This window comes from Odocoileus virginianus, chromosome 8 (genome assembly GCF_023699985.2).
Source record: "Odocoileus virginianus isolate 20LAN1187 ecotype Illinois chromosome 8, Ovbor_1.2, whole genome shotgun sequence".
NCBI lineage: Eukaryota > Metazoa > Chordata > Mammalia > Artiodactyla > Cervidae > Odocoileus > Odocoileus virginianus.
Window position 1 is genome coordinate 18,415,245 of NC_069681.1, and position 19,852 is coordinate 18,435,096.

The 19,852-nt window shown below is 36.6% G+C and overlaps 1 long non-coding RNA gene across 4 annotated transcripts in view; it reads left to right on the forward strand.

The window, feature by feature from the left end:
* LOC139036289 (uncharacterized) overlaps positions 1 to 19,852 on the forward strand; it is a 61,723-nt gene that overhangs the window by 15,563 nt on the left and 26,308 nt on the right. Inside the window, exons 3-5 of one of the 4 annotated variants that reach the window (XR_011489004.1) lie at positions 523 to 644; positions 1,314 to 1,447; positions 8,596 to 9,027. This is a non-coding gene — a long non-coding RNA (uncharacterized lncRNA). Of the gene's footprint in view, positions 1 to 522; positions 645 to 1,313; positions 1,448 to 8,595; positions 9,028 to 19,852 lie in introns of those variants that run through there. The other 3 variants (XR_011489003.1, XR_011489002.1, XR_011489005.1) reach the window with 3 other exon arrangements.

A 19,852-nucleotide genomic window follows, 5' to 3' on the forward strand; every position in this document is an offset into this window, starting at 1 on the left:
GTTAAGGGAGTAAATGGAGTGAGTAAATTTCCACGCCTGTTTGTTGCTCATATGTATTTCTGAGCAAAAGGTATTCAACTATAATATACTTTAATGACTGAATAAGTATTCTACTATAGAATATTAGGTTGTAAAATAAGCAGTTTCTTATTTGGGAGTCTTTTTATTGATTCCTGCCAATTTTTCTCTACTGGTAAAAGGAACAATAAAATAATTAAATTTTTGACTTATTTCCTTAGGGTGCAGTCTTAGAACTGGATTTTCTGGTAGGTCTTCACAAGAAGCCTTTTTATTTTTGGGCTTCCCTGGTGGCTCAGATGGTAAAGAATCTGCCTGCAATACAGGAGACTGGGGTTCAATCCCTGAATTGGGAAGATCCCCTGGAGATGGGAATGACTATCCACTCCAGTATTCTTGCCTGGAGAATTTCATGGACTGAGGAGCCTGGTGGGCTACAGTCCATGGGGATGCAAAGAGTCAGGCATGACTGAGCGACTAACACTTTTTCTGTCTTTATTTTAGGCCTATTTCTAACAGGCTTGTTTATATGCATTCTTACTCTATCCTGGACTGGAATCAGAAAATTGGACAATGTTGCAGGTTCTGACTGATGCAGGCCCACTGACCAGCCAAAGTGAGAAGTGGTAAGTAAAAGTCCTTCTTCATGGGAATAGTGATGGGTGTTTTAAAAACTTGGAATCAAGTACACTTTTTATGAGTACAATAAGAAATGATTCATGAGCTGAATAACAGGATATAGTGGTCAATTTAGAAATACATATTCAAATTAAATAAAAATCTCTATGGATAACCTACATTTGTCGACAGATCCAATTTTAGGAAAGGTTTTAAAAAATCATGAATAATCATCAAAGCCACTGCTCCTCAGACTTCTCCACAAAAGTTTGGTTAATAGCAGAGGAGAGTGAATAACTGCCCCCAAATCTGGGTCCCAAGATAGAATTTTCTTTAGTTTTGCATTTTGTCTTTAATTTAAAATGAAAGTGCATTATATACCATAATAGTCCTATGGTTAATATAAATAAAATGCTTATAATTTTTTTCAAAATCTGAGTAAAATCGATATTTTAGAAGATGATCCAAGTTTATTCAGCTTTTAACACCCTGAAATACTGAAAGTTCCCATTGCCTAAAAGGACTTGTACAGGCAAGGTTCTAGGCTATTTCATGGTTGTACAATACATTCCTTTTCAGTTCTTTCTCCTACAGTGTAGCCAACGCTATTTATAGTGGTATATGGCAGGGAATTGATTAATTAATGCTTACCCACATTGAAACTGAGAGTGTTACAGAAACTGAAAATTCACAGAGTGAAATTTCAACAGACTACACTACAAGAAAAGTTAAAGAAGTCCTTCAGACAGAAGGCAAATGATACCAGGTGGAAATACAGATTTACACAAAGGGATGATGAGCGCTGGAAAAGGTAACTATGTAAGATTTTTTTCTATTTACTTCTCTTTTAAGATAATCAACTGTTTAAAAAAAGTAATATCAATATATTATGGGGGTTACAACATGCACAAGGTAAAATATATGAAAACAATAGCATAAAGTCCAGGAAGGGAAAAATAAAAGTATGATATTTGCTGTACATATAGTAGTGTAATATCACTTGGAAGTAGACTGATAAGTTATATATACAGACTATAAACCCTAAAACAACCAGTAGAATAAAAAAAAAACAATATTAGATAGTAAGCCAACAAATGAGAAAAAATGGATCCATAAAAAATTCAATCTAAAAAAAGGCAGAAAAAGGAAAAAAGGAACAATAAACAAATGGAACATAGGATAACTAGAACAAACAGAAAACAGCAAGAGATAGACAAATCTAATCATACCAATAATCACATTAAATGTAAATGATCTAAAAATCCTCATTAAAAGGCAGAGAATATCAGATTGGATAAAAGCAAAACACTTTATATACAAGCCACAACAATGTTAAGAATGAAAGGATGGAAAATTCCATGCTGATGCTGACATTAGTCAAAAGAAAACTGGTGTGGCTAGATTAACATAGTGAAAAAAGTAAGATTTCAAAGTGAAAAATATTACGAGATAATGAAGGTCATTTCATGATAATAAATGGGCCAGTTAATCAGGAATACATAACAATCCTAAATGTTTATGCCCCACATAACAGTAGTTTCACAATATATGAAGCAAAAACTGACTGTACTGTAAGGAGAAAAAGAAAAATCTATGATTATAGTCAGAGATTTCAGTACGCCTCTTTTAATAATTGCTTGAAAAAGTTGAAGCCTAGCAAGGATGTAATAAACTTAAATAACATTATCCAGCAATATTACCTAATTGACTTCCTAGAACATTTCACTTAAAATAACAGAATACACATTTCCTTTCAAGTATACATGAAACGTTTACCCAGAGTGAGCATATTCTAGGCCAGGGGTCAGCAAACTATTGCCCTACTGCCAAATCTAGCCTGGTTTTATATTGCCCTGTGAACTAAGAATGGTTTTCATATTTTGAAAGGTTTCTTGGAAAAACAGAAGAAATTTTTGACAGGCTTTTTGTCCTGCAAAGGTTATAATATTTACTTCCTGACCCTTTACAGAAAAAGTTTTCTGATCTCTGTTTTAGGTCATAAAATATGTCCCAGTATATCTTAAAGGATCCCAATCATGCAAACTATGTTATGGCTACAAAGGAATTAAATAAGAAATCAGTAACAGAAAGCTAACTGGAAAATCCCTAATATTTTGAAACAAATATAGTCTATTGATTAAAGGACTCAAAAGTGAAATCAGAAAGAGTTTTGAACTGAAGGAGAATAAAAACACGTTATCGAATTCTGAATAAATGAAATGCCTGTATTAGAATATACCAAAGAAAAAACCCTCAAAGCAATGACCTCAACTTAAGAGCAAATTAAACACAAAGAAGCAAAAAAAAAAAAAAAAAAAATTCAAATAATTTAGATTGAAATGGAAAACAAAAATCAATTGAGAATATCTGTGGGATGAAAGCTTGGTTCGTTAAGGTCAGTAAAACTGATAAACCTTTAGCTAGACTGGTGGGGGGGGTGGGGGAGGTGGGGGGGGTGGGGCGGGGAGATAAGACATGTATCAGGAAGATTGGTAATCAGAAATAAGAAAGGTGACATCATAACAAATTCCACAGGTACTTAAAGGATGATAAGGGGATATTATGAACAACTTTAGGCAAACAACAATAGCAATTTAGATGAAATGGCCAAAGTCCTTGAAAGATATAAATTACCAAGCTTACTCAAGAAGAAATAGATACAACAGAAGAAATAGATAACCTGAATCATCATTTTTCTGTTGAATTATTAGTTTAAAATACTCCTACAGGAACTTCCCTGATGGTCCAGTGGTTAAGAATCTACCTTGCAATGCAGGGGACAGAGGTCCAGTCCCTCATTGGGGAAGTAAGATCCCACATGCCTCAGAGCAGCTAAGCCCACACCAAAACTACTGAGCCTGACGCAGCCAAATAAATAAATACATTATATATGTATATATTCCTACAAAGAAAACGTCTGGTCCATAGGGCTTCACTGACAAATCCTTCCAAAACATTTAGAAAAAGAAAAATAATACCAGTTACATATAAACTCTTACGGAAAAGTGAAGAGGAGAGAATACTTCCACACTTGTTCTTGGAGGCCAGCATTACCCTGATACCCAAACACTACAAAGACATAACAAGAAAACTCGGGCCAGTCTTCCTCATAAACATAAATGTAAAAATCCTAAACATAACTTTATCAAATAAAATCCAACCATATATAAGAAGGATAGTATTATTATTGGGTTTATCTCAAGAATGTAAGATTGGTTTTAACATTCAAAAATCAATGAGTATAATTCACCATTTTAAACTAAAAAAGAAAAAATGATCATCTTAATAGATGCAGGAAAAAACGTGTGACAAAACCCAGTATTCATTCCTGATTTAAAAAAAACTCAGCAAACTTGGAATGCAAGGATATTTCTTCAGTCAGAAAAGGTATCTACACAAAACCTAAAATAACCTTGTATCTACTGATGAAAGATGGCATGCTTTCTCCCTGAGATCAGGAACAATATAAGGACTTCTGCTCTTACCACTTCTATTCAGTATTGGAAGTTCTGACCAGTACAATCAGCAAAGAAAAAAAAAATTTCAGATTGGAAAAGAGGAAATAAAACTGATATAATCATCCATCTAGGAGGATTCCCAGGTGGCTCAGTGGTAAAGAATCTGCCTGCAATTCAGGAGATGCTGGTTTGATCCTTGAGTTGGGAAGATCTGGAGAAGGGAATGGCAACCCACTCCAGTATTCTTGCCTGGGAAATCCCATGGAGAGATGAGCCTAACAGGCTACAGTCCATGGGGTCACAAAGAGTCGGACTGAGCAACTAAACAACAATAAGTCATGCATCTCTTCCACTTGGTGGAACTGATGAAGAGCTACTAGGTAGGATAACTTGAGTTTAGCAAGACAGTGGGATATAAAATCAATATATAATCATCATTTATATTTCCACATTCTAGCACCAAACAATTGAAAATGGAAATGTAAAAAATATAGAGCATTTACAGTAGCATAAAAAATAAGAAGTCCTTATGAATAAATCTGAAAAAAGGCACAACAGTCCTGAAAACTGAAAAGAGCAAATAGTGCTAAGAAGAATTAAAGATGAGTTAAGTAACTGGAGAGATTTACCTGACTCATGGGTTTATATTAATATGTCTGTTCTCCCCAAATTGATCTAAAGGTTCAATACAATTCAAATCAAAATTCTAGTAGGGTTAAAAAAAAGTTAAGCTGATTCTAAAATTAATTCATATAGAAATGCAAAAGATCTAGGATAGCCAAACAATTTTTATTTATTTGTTATGTTTTGTTTTTAGGTAACTTTTAGAGGCAAAGTAGATTATTAGTTAAGAAAAGTAGCATTGGAATCAAACAGATCTGGACTTAATCCTAGCTCTGCCTACTTACTATCTACAGATAATCCAGGGAAACAAAGTCTTTTAATTTTATTCATTAAGTTTATTATTCTCACTCACTAAGGGGTCTGCTAAAAGGGAGAGAATGTTTAGTAAAGAGCATCATTTACCTGAAGGAAAGAGTTCCAAAGCCAGATTACTTCTTTTGAAAGTGCTACCTCATCATACACAGTCATTTGATGTTGTTTATTGCATTCCCTTTTTAGCCCATAGGGTTTCAATCTGTTTTCTATATAAAAATGACTTTCACATGTACATCAACAGGCCCAGTAGGTTATCAAGTAAGCTTGAATCCTCTGTCTTCTAGTGATATCCTGCTTAGACAGGATATTAGTTTCACTTTTTTCCTTCAAGCTATTTTTTCCAGATTTCTTGGCTGTTGTTGGTGACAACACAAATTTTGGAACCTTCAAACTTGCAGTCTTAGGTTATGTCTGTCTTTCTTTACTTCCCACAGGTAAACAGTTGCTGAACTTGTTAGTTCTAGTACTTCTCTACATTGGTACTTAATACGTTCCTTTAAATTTTGAAAATTGCCCATTTAATCCAAGCTCTTGTCATTTATATTGCAGCCTCTTGGTAGTCTCCCTAGCCCCCCATCCCATCTTATCCTCTTCCCCACTAGCTTACACAAAACACAGAATACTTTCCATCAAACAGTCTGTAGAGAAGTATTGCTGGATGAATAAAGAAAACCTGATTAAGTATCAGTAGCAAAAAGGAATTTACATGGAGTCTCCTTTCAGCAATTCTACCTGAAAGGAGAGCAGAACCTTCAGGAATTGAATCACAACTCAGACAAATACCAAGTGGGAGATGTTTCTGGCAAGAGATGGATAATATATGATAGTAACCACTGGAAAGATAAAAGGAGCCATAAAATTGAACTTCCCACTAGCCATTCTTTCCCTTTTTGCTCTCTGCACACTTCAGCTGGGAATCTTCATGCATGTAGTATTTATTTGACTTGTGTTAGTTTGGTCATAATAAAGTTATATCTAAGAGGCTAAGAGAGCTGACCAACTGAGAAGGGAAAGCAGTTTGTTCTGACCACAATGACAAGAGGAGTTCAAGGCACACCAAACATCTTTTTCCCATTTAGAAACATCCTAGTATTTAAGCACATAAATACTTGGGCTTCCCAGGTGGCTCAGATGGTAAAGTGTGTACCAGCAAGGCGGGAGACCCGGGTTCGATCCCTGGGTCGGGAAGACCCCCTGGAGAAGAAAATGGCAACCCACTCTAGTACTCTTGCCTGGAAAATTTCATGGACAGAGGAGCCTGGTAGGCTACAGTCCGTGAGGTCGCAAAGAGTCAGACATGACTGACAACTTCACTTTCTTTAAGCACATAGGTGGCTCAGATGGTAAAGAATCTGCCTGCAATGCCAGAGACCTGAGTTTGATCCCTGGGTTGGGGAGAACCCCTGGAGAAGGGCATGGCAACCCATTCTAGTATTCTTACCTGGAAAATTTCATGGACAGAGGAGCCTGGCCAGCCATAATCCATGGAGTTGCAAAGAGTCGGACATGACTAAGTGACTAACACTTTTTTTTACTTTAGTATTTTTTACTTTAGTATTTCAGACCTAGTATTTAATTTCTCTCTCCTCTCATATTTGTGTTCTCTATTCTCATCGTGTCTGTGAGATGACCTGCCTGGTCCTGCTCTGTAGCAGTTTTGTATAGTGTTGCATCTCTAGTGCCTTGAACAGTGCCTAACATATAACATATAAGAAGCACTTAGTAAATATGGTATTTGATGAATAAATGAATGGTTATTTTTTCTCTCTGGGAATCCAAACCCATCAGCACTTTCAAAACATCTATGTAAAATTTTCTGATTCCACTAAACTTCTGTCCATTATCCATCTAGTTTTAAGTTACTTCATTTTCCACATCCCCATAGCAATTATTTGTAGCTTGTACTTGATTAGTGTATTCTTATTATGTTACTTTTCACATATTCCTGTGTCTATTCTCTGTATGTTGTATTTTCAACTAGAAGATAATGCCTAAAGTGTTAAACACCATATGTGCAGTTGAACAGTGGCTCATGCGCTGCAGAAAGGTAGACCCTCAAATAGATAGGCGGGCTACCTCCTTCTGAAACATATTCTCTGGGTCTGTGTGATCTGCCTTGAAAGGGAGTTTAGATACATAGGTTCTGTTTGTTTTTTTTTTCTCCCTCATATATTGTGTGACTTTGAGTAAATTCATTCCTTCAGTGTTTGGTTTAAGAACAAAGTCAGGAACAGTTTCCTAAAGAAAAACATTTTAGACTTATAGCAGCATTTATATGTTGGTAACATTTCTCCAGAAATATTTAAGGTAATACATGAACTGGACTGGTCAATTTTAATCTTTTTCTTGGAATTTCCATAGAAAAGTCCTGGTAGCAGAAACACTGAAGTAGTGTTACATAGAAAATATTAACTATAGAAAGAACCATAGTTTCTTCATAGGGAAGTCAGAGATAATATCCTGAATTTTTGCACTACTTAAACAACTCCTTAGTTGTCTCACAACAGAATTAATGTAGGGAAACACATTCAAGGAGTTACTGAAGATCAGAATAAGATGGTGCAAACTGTAAAAATGCTTTCTGTAATGGGTTTTCAAGTATTTAAAGAGTCATTCACTCTCTGGCCTCTTTCTCCATCTACACTGTCTTCTGGCAACAATAAAGTTGTGCAACCTATGCATGAAAGCAGTCTCTAACAATGCAAAATCAACAGTAGCTTCTCGGTCATTTCCATTCCCTCCTCCATGCAAATGAACAACAATTAGGTTATTCCATGTATTTTTTCCATGCCCTCCAAAACTGTTAGGTTGCCAAAGAAACCCGATCAGGTAATGAATTACTGTTTGCCTTCATGTAATTGGTCTAAGTACAATACACATAAAATCAGACATGAATGTGGTAATATAAGAGGAAGAAAAACATCAAACCATAGGATTGAATTTTAGTTTTACTGACATTTATATATCATACTTCCTGTTTATGATTTCAGAAGTGCAGCCAGGCAGTACTTCTCTGAAAAACTAAGTAATTGGGAACAGTTTTGAGGATTAAAATGGCAACTTACTAAAAAAAAAAAAACAAAACACTAAATTTACTATTTATAGAATTACTATCTGTGTTGTGTAAAGAGCTGAATATTCTTCAGACATCGTTTGTAATTAAAAGGGAACTTGATGGCCTTGTGCCTTTAAAACAAACAGCCCAGTTGTAAGTCTTAGTCCTGAATTTGAGTAGGTGATTGGAAAACGAAACCAAGCCAACCTCCTTCTAATCTATATCTATATCTCATACATATATGTCTTTATACATATAGATGTATAAAAAAGGTAATTCTTGCAAACATTTGCTTTTTTCCCTCATTTTGAGATTTCAGTTGACTGTTGTTATGCATTAATTAACAATTAGTTCTGCCTGAAGGAGGGACCTGCCTCTTGAGAAATGTGTATGCAGGTCAGGAAGCAACAGTTAGAACTGGACATGGAACAACAGACTGGTTCCAAATAGGAAAAGGAGTACATCAAGGTTGTATATTGTCACCCTGCTTTTTTAACTTATATGCAGAGTACATCATGAGAAACGCTGGGCTGGATGAAGCACAAGCTGGAATCAAGACTGCCAGGAGAATTATCAACCTCAGATATGCAGATGACGCCACCCTTACGGCAGAAAGTGAAGAAGAACTAAAGAGCCTCTTGAGGAAAGTGAAAAAGTTGGCTTAATACTCAATATTCAGAAAACTAAGATCATGGCATCTGGTCCCATCACTTCATGGCAAACAGATGGGGAAACAGTGGCTGACTTTATTTTTTTGGGCTCCCAAATCACTGCAGATGGTGACTGCAGCCATGAAATTAAAAGATGCTTGCTCCTTGGAAGTTATGACCAACCCAGATAACATATTAAAAAGCAAAGACATTACTTTGCTGATAAAGGTCCATCTAGTCAAGGCTATGGTTTTTCCAGTAGTCATGTGTGGATGTGAGAGATGGACTATAAAGAAAGCTGAGTGCCGAAAAATTGATGCTTTTGAACTGTGGTGTTGGAGAAGACTCTTGAGAGTCCCTTGGACTGCAAGGAGATCCAACCAGTCCATCCTAAAGGAAATCAATCCTGAATATTCTTTGGAAGGACTGATGCTGAACTGGAAACTCCAATACATTGGCCACCTGATGAAAAGAACCAACTTATTTGAACAGACCCTGATGCTAGGGAAGATTGAAGGCCGGAGGAGAAGGGGATGATAGAGGATGAGATGGTTGGATGGCATCACCGACTCAATGGACATGAGTTGTCCATTGACAACTCCTGGAACTGGTGTTGGTGATGGACAGGGAGGCCTGACCTGCTTCAGTCTATGGTGTCACCAACAGTTGGACAGGACTGAGTGACTGAACTGAACTGAAGGAGGGAAAGGGTAGAGATGAATCTAATTATTAAGTAAAAGGCCTTTTCTTCCATTACTAACTTATTCTATTTGAAGCATAATTATATGAGTTAATTTAATTTTGGTGATGACTTTAGAATTTGTATGTGTATGTATATATGTGGAGAGAGTGAGCACCCAAGTGGGCAGTGATGTTAACTCGGTATCAAAATCCATGCTCTCACTTCTGGGCCATACACATAAGTCTATTTCCAGCCTCCCTTGCAGTTAGCTATGGACATATGACCAAGTCACAGTCAGAATGAGAATGGAAGTTAACATGTGCTACTTGGAGTGTGTGTGTGTGTGCGTGCATGTGTGTGTGTGTGTGTGCATGCGCGCGTGCATGTGCACTTAGTCAGGGTCCAACTCTTTACGACCCTGTGTACTGTAGCCTTCCAGGCTCCTTGTCCATGGAATTTTCCAGGGAAGAATACTAGAGTGGGTTGCCACCTCCTACTCCAGGGGATCTTCCCGACCCAGGGATTGAACCCATGTCTCCTGTTATCTTCTGCACTAGCAGGCAGATTCTTTACCTCTGGTGTCACCTGGGAAGCCTCTCCCCTAAAAAACTCACTTTCCAACTGAAAAGGCTGAAAGAGAAAAGACCCTTCGGGTGATCTTGGAACTTTGGTTCTGAAGGTGGCGGTACAGAAAGACCTTGAAAACCATCTACTGCAGTGCTTGTTTGTTTTAGCAAGAAACGTCCTTGAGCCGTGATATATTTTGGTGTTGATCTGTTTTGGCAATTAGCCTTCCTTAATTAATTCAGTATACAAAACTTATATTTGCAGTGTCCATGTGTGATGTACAACTCCTGCGGGCAACATTTATACCCATAGTGTATGTCAGTGCCATTTCCTGAAGCACAATTAAGAGGCTACAGTATGTATACATATGGACATGTATAGACGTCCTCCCCAGACATTGTGCAACACTGTAGCTCTGCCAGTCTACCTCCAGCTGCTCTCCTGGGTTTTATTTTGTAGGTGCATTAATTTGTGTGAAGACACTTCCCTTTTGTGTTTGTGGTAATAAATTAAGGTGGAATGGATCATTCAGTAAGAATCTTAAGGGGAAAATGTGTATTTAGGAACCAAAGCAGGTCTTACTTACAGGTTCAACTGTAGCTAACTACAGACTCTTCTTATAACCTGTCACCCTCTGGCATGCATTAGGCCAAAAGAGTGTGTTAAGAGCCTTCTTCCCCTCTGCTCGCCAAGTTTACTGTTATGAATTATAAAAAATTTTCTGGGCTTCATTTTCCTTATCTGTAAGATGAGAGCTGGGTTATACGACCCCAAAGATCCCTTCACTAAAATTCTACTATCTGTAACTACAATGTCCATAGCTATTGGTAGAAATTATTGTTAATGTGAGTATTCTTTCAGATTCCAAATTGATACTATACAGGTGCTTAAAAGTAACTTGAAGTTATAAAAAAGATGTTTAACTTGTGGCAATTCACAATCCAAGAGGTACAACAGAGGTTTTACTCTTCTCCCAAACAAAAACTATTAAACTGGAAAGATTTTTAACTCAGGATATTTTTTAGAGTAATTATAAAGCACTTTGTCACCTCCCTGATTCCTTTACTCTGTGGGTGAAGTATCAAAGCAATGCAGAATTTGACATTTATTGAAATAATATATACCATATTACCAAAAAAAAAAAAAAACCCCACCAACCCTAAATAGCAGATTGTGCAGTTTGCTGAATTTAGCAGTTAAAAATTTAAGTTTTACTTCTCCTAATTGTATACTTACGTTCTAATGTTTCAACATAATAACAATACTTTAACAAGTTCAGGGTCACGGCAAAATCACCCAAGTCACAGTTGACTTTTGCCAGAGTTAACTAAGTCATATGTGACTTAGTGCTAAATCACATTTTTGTTATAGCTTACAAAAATGAATCTTTACCTATTTGTCTGCTGGTAGGAATTTTAATCTCATGGATCTCAGCTTTGGTTAAAACTAAAAATATACATTATCCAGACTTGATGCAGGCACAGAATTGGCTTTACTTCACATTCTTTTGCTTTGGGAGAGCTGCAGAAATACGGCCTTCACTCAGGGGTGATGCTGTTTTAGAAAGGAGAAAGGACAGGCTGTAGAGCGTTATCTAAAGTGGAGTTTTTATGTTAAGAGAAAGCCATGTAAAGGCTGGAGCAGATGAGAAGGAATCACAGTAACTTTTTTTTTCTGCAAAAGGAACAAGACAGAGTGAGAACCTGCCATAGTCTTTTGAGTACCAGTAAAGTATGGATTTTAAATATCTTTAGATAATTACAGAAATTAGGAAAACAATTTTTAAAATGAAGGCATACATAAATAAATTTTGGTATATCCATATGTTGGAATGCCATGCAGATGTTAAAAACATGTTTTCAAAAAATTAAATAACATGGGGAAATGATCATTGTAAACTATAGATTCTTTATTGCTATCAAGCAGGAATCAATCTTATTCTTTCCAACCTCTGTATTCCTCATGCCATTTCCTCCTCACCCCCAGTATAAATAGGAGCATAACGGAAGAAAGGTTTTAAGACAGATGCATAGACAATGAATTTTAAAGCCCAAAGGGATTTTACCCATCATTTAGTCAAAATTCATCATTTTGCAAAGGAAACTGACACCAGAAAATTAAACATCTTACCAAAGATCTCAGTATCAGCATTGCTACTTGCTAAAACCTGGGTTTCCTTGCTCCCCAAATTTGGCATATTTTAAAGGTGGCTCAGTGGTAAAGAATCCACCTGCCAATGCAGGAGACGTGGGTTTGATCCCTGAGTTGGGAAGATTCCCCTGGAGAAGGAAATGGCAGCCCACTCTAGTATTCTTGCCTAGAAAATTCCATGGACAGAGGAACCTTGCAGGCTACAGTCCCTGGGGTCACACAGAGTCAGACACAACTGAGTGAACACATACACACACCTTCTACTGTAATACTACAACTGAGGTAGGGTCAGACTAGATACTTTTGGCAAGGGAATGTGCAGGGTACAAGGGAATGAGTCATAAAATAACAAATATTTTAAATAAGATGAGTCATAAATAAGAGTCATAAAATATCTGTAGAGATCCATTTCTTAATAATTTTAAATCTTCAATTTTTTTCTTAGTACCGCTTTAAAAATTTTGGGGGGTAGAACTCAGATCACTTCTTTGTCTCACAGGAATAATACTGGGTAATAGAAGCGACTAGATTACAATTTATGACCTTTACTTATTCATTTGCTTTTGCCTGTCTCTTCCACTAGGATATATCTTCCAGGAAGGCAGGCCTGTATCTTTTTGCTCCCTCCTAGCAAGTGTTTGACATATAAAAGATGTTCAGTATGTATTGAACATCTTTAATTAGTTGAGTGAATTAATAAATGGTAGTACTAAAAAGCAGTACTCCTTATTTACTTTGATTTCTTCTGGAGATTTTTCCAAATTTTGTGATTCCTTCACCACTGTAAGTTAATTTTAGAATTGGGTGAATGTGCCCCATTCATAGCTCTGCATTTCAGTCTAGTACCTTTGAACTGTTTTATAATATTAATTTTGGTACTCTTAAACTCTTGTGCCAAATTTGCTATATTTGAGAATGACCATGATCTGTAATTTTATTTAGGTTTTTATCCTCAGATGCATGTGTACACTTATACCATGAATTAGTGGTGTACATGTGAGATTAAACTGATGAGTCTGGAGGCAGCACTGTTGAGAGAGCATGTTTGGAAATTAGGAAAAAAGAAATGCTAATACCGTGAAAAATAGAAGCATTAGGCTGAAAGAAGTAAACATTTAAACTCCTATCTCAAATTACGTGTGAATTTTAAATCTGATGAAAAGAAGTAAATAATTTTGAAGAGTGGATTTTTCCTTAAAGGTAAAATATTAAAAACAAAGCAAAACAAAAACACTGAGCCTAAATTTAAATATTAATCTCAGTTTTAAAAGGTAGGCCTCATACATTTTTCACTCAGGCTTATTTTCAATATACATGTATGTAGAGAATTAAGAGTTTTTTTTTTTTTAACAGCAAAATTTTTACAGATGAAGAAGCCTAAAAATGTTGGCCCTGTAGTCTATTTCTAAGAATTGATCCTAATTTAGGATATAATCTGAAATGCTAAAATGTACTTATGCATAAAAAGTTCACAGCAACATTATTTATAAGTAAGGAAAATAGTGTAAGTGACTACCTAAGGAAACCCTGCTCCACACAAGGATTTTTATGCAGCCATTGAAAATGTTTTTAAAGAGTTTTAAATGACTTGAGGAAGCATTTCTGATAAATTGTTATGAGAAAAGTCAGTGACTGAGGAAAACAGTTTAAACTTCATATGCTTAAAAAACTTCATGGAAATATGTCAACTGTAAGTCAGTTACCTTTAAATAAAGGAATTATTGGTTATGTTATCTATATTTCCCTAAAATAAAAAATATTTTTCTTTAAATATAATTTCAAATTTTTCTTTACTTGTACTACTATTATAATCAGAAAAAGAAACCTATTACTTGGCATAGATATGTGTTTATGTCCCAGTGATATGTTTTCAGTATCATCACATGAGTATAAATATTGTTGCCAGAAGAAAAGTTTGATATTACTTAAATCCAAATAATGGAGTTTCCAAAACAAACACGGATACATATCCTATAACTTGTAAAATTATAGTGGTTTAGTATCATTTACTAGTTATTTCAACATAGCAGGCTCTCAGTATGTTTGATGATATGGTTAGAGAAGGGACACCTCAATTAATTTATCAAGCTCCTTGAATCTGTCAGTTAGCAACTCTCCCACCAAGAGATTAATGATACAGTCTGGTGTCAAAAAGCTGTCCATAAAATCTCCCTTAGTTTGTCTGGTGCACTTTTGCAAAGTATTATTTTGTACTTCAAAAAGAACAGCCTCGTAAGTGCTAATTTTTTACAGACACAAAGGGAGAAAAATTGGTTCTTACTTTGTTTATATTGGCTAGCTATGAGTTTCAAGTAAGATTCTGTGATCTGACACCACCAGTAAAAAAGGTTTCTTGTGGAAATAACTGGCGACAATACCTACCTCGTAGGGTTGTTATGGTTTAGAAATCATGTATGTAAATGCCCAGTATGGTACACGGCACACAGGCATTCAGTAAACAGTGGCTGTTATAATAAGACAATATGTAATATTACTATGATATCTTATGTGACATACCTATATATAGGGTGAACTGAAAAAACATGAAGTGCAGTCTACTTAAAAACATTATAGACTTGCAGATAAAGATGGGGGAGTGAAGGCAGATCACAAAATACTCCTCCCCAAGTACTTGACAAAACAGTTTGTGCAAAAGAACAATAAAAACTCCTTTAAAAGCATTACCAGAAGCAGCAAGAAAAAGAAAATGTCTGCTATCTAAGCCAGTGAAGGCCGAAGTAATACTATCATTTCAAAATAAATAAATTTGGAACTGCAAGAAATGAAATAAGCATGGTTGGAAATCAGAATCACCAAAACCAGACTGGCAGCTGCAGCACATCCCCTAGTCAGTTCATCAAGATGATGATGCCTCATCTCCTCTCTCCTACACCTCCCACATTTCCCTGCTCCTCACTTCACACTCTGATTTTATTGATAAATAGAAGCTCTCACAAGAGAAACTCATCTTTCCCACACTGTCAACCTGCCTTCATCTGTACTCATATAAACTCTCTCTCCTTTTGTAAAGGGTTAGCGAGCCCTGCTCTTAACTAAGGCAAGCCCCTCCACTAGTGTCCTGAAGCCCACCCGTTCTTACATAGTCAAGGATTGTGTTCCGTGATTATCCCCACCATCTCCTGCGTCCGCAGTTTCTCTCTCTTTATTGGATTATTCCACAGTACTTCCCTGGTGGCTCCGCGGTAGAGAATCCACCTGCAATGCAGGACTCACAGGTTCGATCCTTGTCAGGAAGATGCCCTGGAGAAGGAAATGGCAACGTACTCCAGTATTCCTGCCTGGGAAATCCCATGGACAGAGGAGTCTGGCGGGTCCCAGAGTCACAGGAGTCAGACACGATTTAGTGTCTAAACCACCACCACTTCCAAACATACTATACTACTTCCCCTTCTAAAAATACTATCACCCTAGATCTCATATCCCCCTCTGCTTTCATGGTGAATAGGAGCCCATTTCTTCTGCTATGTTTATAGTAGACTTTTAAAGGTTGTCTGTACTTGCAGTTTCCACTTCCTCACTGTATATCATCTCTTCAATCCATTCCAATTAGATTATTATGTCCACAGCTCCACCTAAACTGTTCTTGTTGAGATCACCAATTACCTTCTTGCCAGATCATTTTCTTCTTCCCAAATGTTTGGGACTCCCAGGCATGCATATTCCTCATCCCACTTTTTTTCTTCTCTATCAATATTCGTTCCCTGCCCCTCCCTGAGTCATCTTATTCAGTTTTTCTGGTTTTAAAATGTTGTCTATCTGTGTTTTCAGGACTCCTGAAATTTGTATTCTATTCTTAATACCTTTGTTGAGCTCCAAACTCATATCCAACTCCCTTCCCATGAACTCCACTCATATATCTAGTAAGGACCTCAAAATTAATTCATTCAAAACAGACATGTTAGAGGTAGAGAACGGGCTTGTGGACACGGGGTGGGGAAGGAGAGGGTGGGATGAATTGAGAGAGTAGCCTTGACATATATACACTACCGTGTGTAAAATAGGTAGCTTGTGGGAAGTATCAGCTTGGTGCTCTCTGACGACAGGGGTGCGTGGGGGTAGAGGGTATGGAGGCGGGGGTGAGAGGGAGGCTCAGGGAGGGGATACATGTATAATTACAGCTGATTCCTGTTGTTACACAGCAGAAACCAACATAACATTGTAAAGCAATTATCCTCCAATCAAAAACTGAAGAAATTAAAAAACAAAAGCAAAGGAATGCAAAGATTAACAAATAAGAGATCTGAGTAGTCTAGTCTGGCTAAAGGAAATAGACTTGGGAAAAATGATAAATCTTGCATTTGTTTGTATTTAAATAGTAAATTGGCAATAACAAACCCAAACATACCGATTTTCTTCTCCCTCTCAATTTACTTCTCCCTGAGTTTTCCCCATGTCAATAAATGGCATTATTTTCATCCAGTTGCTCTAGACAGAAACCTAGAGGTCATCCTGAATTCCTCTTTGTCCCAGTTATTAGACTGTTAACTTCTAGCAATAAACTCTTCCCTATTCCGCTTTGTGCTGCTGTGGCTGGGACTCTGCAAGTTACATTTTTACTTTTTTCAGCTGAATTCTTGCTACAGTCTGTAAGAGGCATTAGATAAAAGGCTAAAAGAAAGAAGACAGAAAAAGAACTTGCTCCTCCTCCTCCTCGACTTTCCATACCTGCCAGCATTGCCCACTGTAGACCTTCACCCTGACAGCAGCAGTTAGCCCCAAATTTCAACGATCTTCCACTCTCCTGGAAGCAGCCTCAGCATACCCTCTCAGAGCTGACAGCAAGTGGGCAACACCTCCTACCCCAGGCCAGGGTTCCAGCTCTGAGTCCCCGCTCCTGGTTCCTGTGCATTTGTGCTCGCGCTAAGTTGCTTTAGTCGTGGCTGACTCTGTGCGACCCCATGGACTGTTCCCCCTCCTCTGTCCATGGGGATTCTCCAGGCAAGAATACTGGATTGAGTTGCCATGTCCTTCTCCAGGGGCTCTTCCTGACCGAGGGATCGAATCCACATCTCTAACGTCTCTTGTGTTGACAGGTGGGTTCTTTACCCTAGCGCCAATTGGGAAGCTGGGTTCTAGTAACTTCAGGTCTTCCTCGGTTAATTCAGGACTAGATGACTTCCTGAAGTTATTACTCTCTTATCTTAGTGCTCCCCCTTTCCTTTTTCCATTAGACAACACTTGATCAATTTTTTATGCTCAATTTACTGTTGTTGAAATACTTCGCAAAAGCCAGAGTGCCTCCTCTAAAGCAGTGGTCCCCAACCTTTTTGGCATCAGGGACCAGTTTTGTGGAAGAGGATTTTTCCACAGACCAGAGGTGAGGGGCGATTTGGGGATGATTCAAGCTCATTACATTTACTGTGTACTTTATTTCTATTATTATTATATCAACTCCACCTCAGGCATTAGATCCCAGAGGTTGGGAACCCCTGCTCTAAAGCACATATGGTCCCCCTCTCCTTGTCACAGAACAAAATTTAGCGTCAGGCCTCCAGCCCCTTTTGTGACCTGGCCTGTCTGATTCTCTGATCTCATCTCTCACCAGTTTCTGATTTCTCATCTGGCTCTTATCATTTTGTCTTGAACACACTACGTTTCCACCATGGGGCCTTTGCACTTGCTCGTCTCTGCCTCTGCATTGCCCAGATCATTGCCTAGCTCACTGCCTGGCTTCATTCATGTTTATTCTCAACTGTCATCTCAGAGAGACCTGCTCTCACTGCATTATCTAAAATGCATGATTCCTGCCCACAACTCTCCCTTTCCTTACCTGGGTTTCTTATTATTATCATTACCTGACTTTGTTATATTTATTTCTCCCTTCCCTGTTTTCAAGTAAAAGCTTCTTTGCTTCATACTAAGGAAGGGATGTGATCTCATTTACCACTGATGCTGGCACTCAATACATTCCAGTCGTCAAATGAATTTAATAGTGAATTGCAGTGAAGATGCAGAAGAAAAGTGGACCAAAGTAATTGCAAAGAAGATCATATGCAGCTGAGACAAAGACAGCACAATATAGCTGGATTCCACTCCCTGAGTACATAATGCAACAAATGAATCAGAAAAACTACTTAAAGATTAACAGAAAAGAATTTCCACAAAATTATGAAAGAACTGAATATGCAGAATAAAATATTCAAAGAAAAAGGGACATAAACATTCAGTATCAAGGTATATACTGGTTAAGCTATTAACAATGAAGAATGAAGGAAGAACTTCAGACCTCTAGGCTGAAAACTAAGTAACATATAAGAGGGAGGAAACCATGCTATGGCCTTAGACTTCCTCTAAGCAATATTCAAAGCAAGAATGTTTGCAGTTTTAAGGCAAAGCCAGCCCCAAACTATGATATCTACGTTAAGTGTCACTCAGAAATTGACCGAGAAAGGCAATCACAGCATCCATGAATCCCTGGTAGGAAAACAAGAACAAAACTACTTAATGAAGAGCAGATAAGTGAGGAATCAAAATTAGTAAGTAGGAATTAAGAATTGAGGTGTATTGTGACCACTGTATTTTAAAATAGAGGTCATGACCAAATGACCAAAGGAAGTTAAGGTTACAAAACAGAAACATTAAAACCTTCACTTAAAATAATGACAAAAAAAATACATTTTTTCACAGCAGTCAACTTGTGTTTCGAAATTGGAAACATACAGATTAAAAAAATCTACAAACTCTTAATTTTTTAAACTGGATATTTTTAGGAAATAAGATCTCTTGTTGCAAAGAAACATATGTTCTGAAAGTTCAGCAATTCCTTCAGCTTATCATAGTATTACCATATTCAAATAATTTTAAATTTAATATTTAAAAAATTTAAAAAGTGTACACATTCTCATCTTAAATAAGATTATCTTATTTGTATAAGTGCATAGAAATATGCCTGCCATGATGATCACTTAATACTGATGGTAAAATCTGGGGTCTGAAGAGATTTAAAAATCATCCTGTAACTTTCTATATTTTTTAAATTATTTATAAATGAACATGTATTGTTTTCATGAAACCAACAGAAACACTATCCTTAAAATACTATTATATACAACACTGCACATATACTTAATACTACTGAACTGTACATCTTAAAATTGTTAAGATGGTAAATTTTACGTTACGTGTTTTTTTAACTGTATTTTTTTTTACCACAATTGAAAATAAAAAATATTGTTATAAAAGTTATGATATAAAATTGGTCCAGCCATTATGGCTTTCCAGATGGATTTTGAAGTTCTCCCCAAATCAACTTTTCCACCAAACATTACTCCTCAAGTTATACCCTTCACATAATACTCTGTATTTGCTTATATCTTATCTGATTTAGTTTTATAAACAGAGATCATTCACTGGCAGATGTTGTTATAAATATGCAAAATAAAAAGATGTAAAAAGTAACTATTGTATAACTCTATTATATATCTTAGTGTTATAAGAATGTAAATGTGTCATTTGATTTATATATTTGGGAAGAAATCTTTTAATGATTTTTTCTGATGGTTAAAATACATGCTCATTTTAGAAAATGCAAAAAAAAAGGTAAAAATTACCATAATTACATAATATACTTTGGTATATTTTCCCCCAGCCCTTGAGGATAGTTTTATAACCTAAAAGATTTATCTGTACATTAAATTAAACATTAGCATTTGTCTGTGGTATTCAGTATTTTTAGTGGTTACAAAAATTCCAT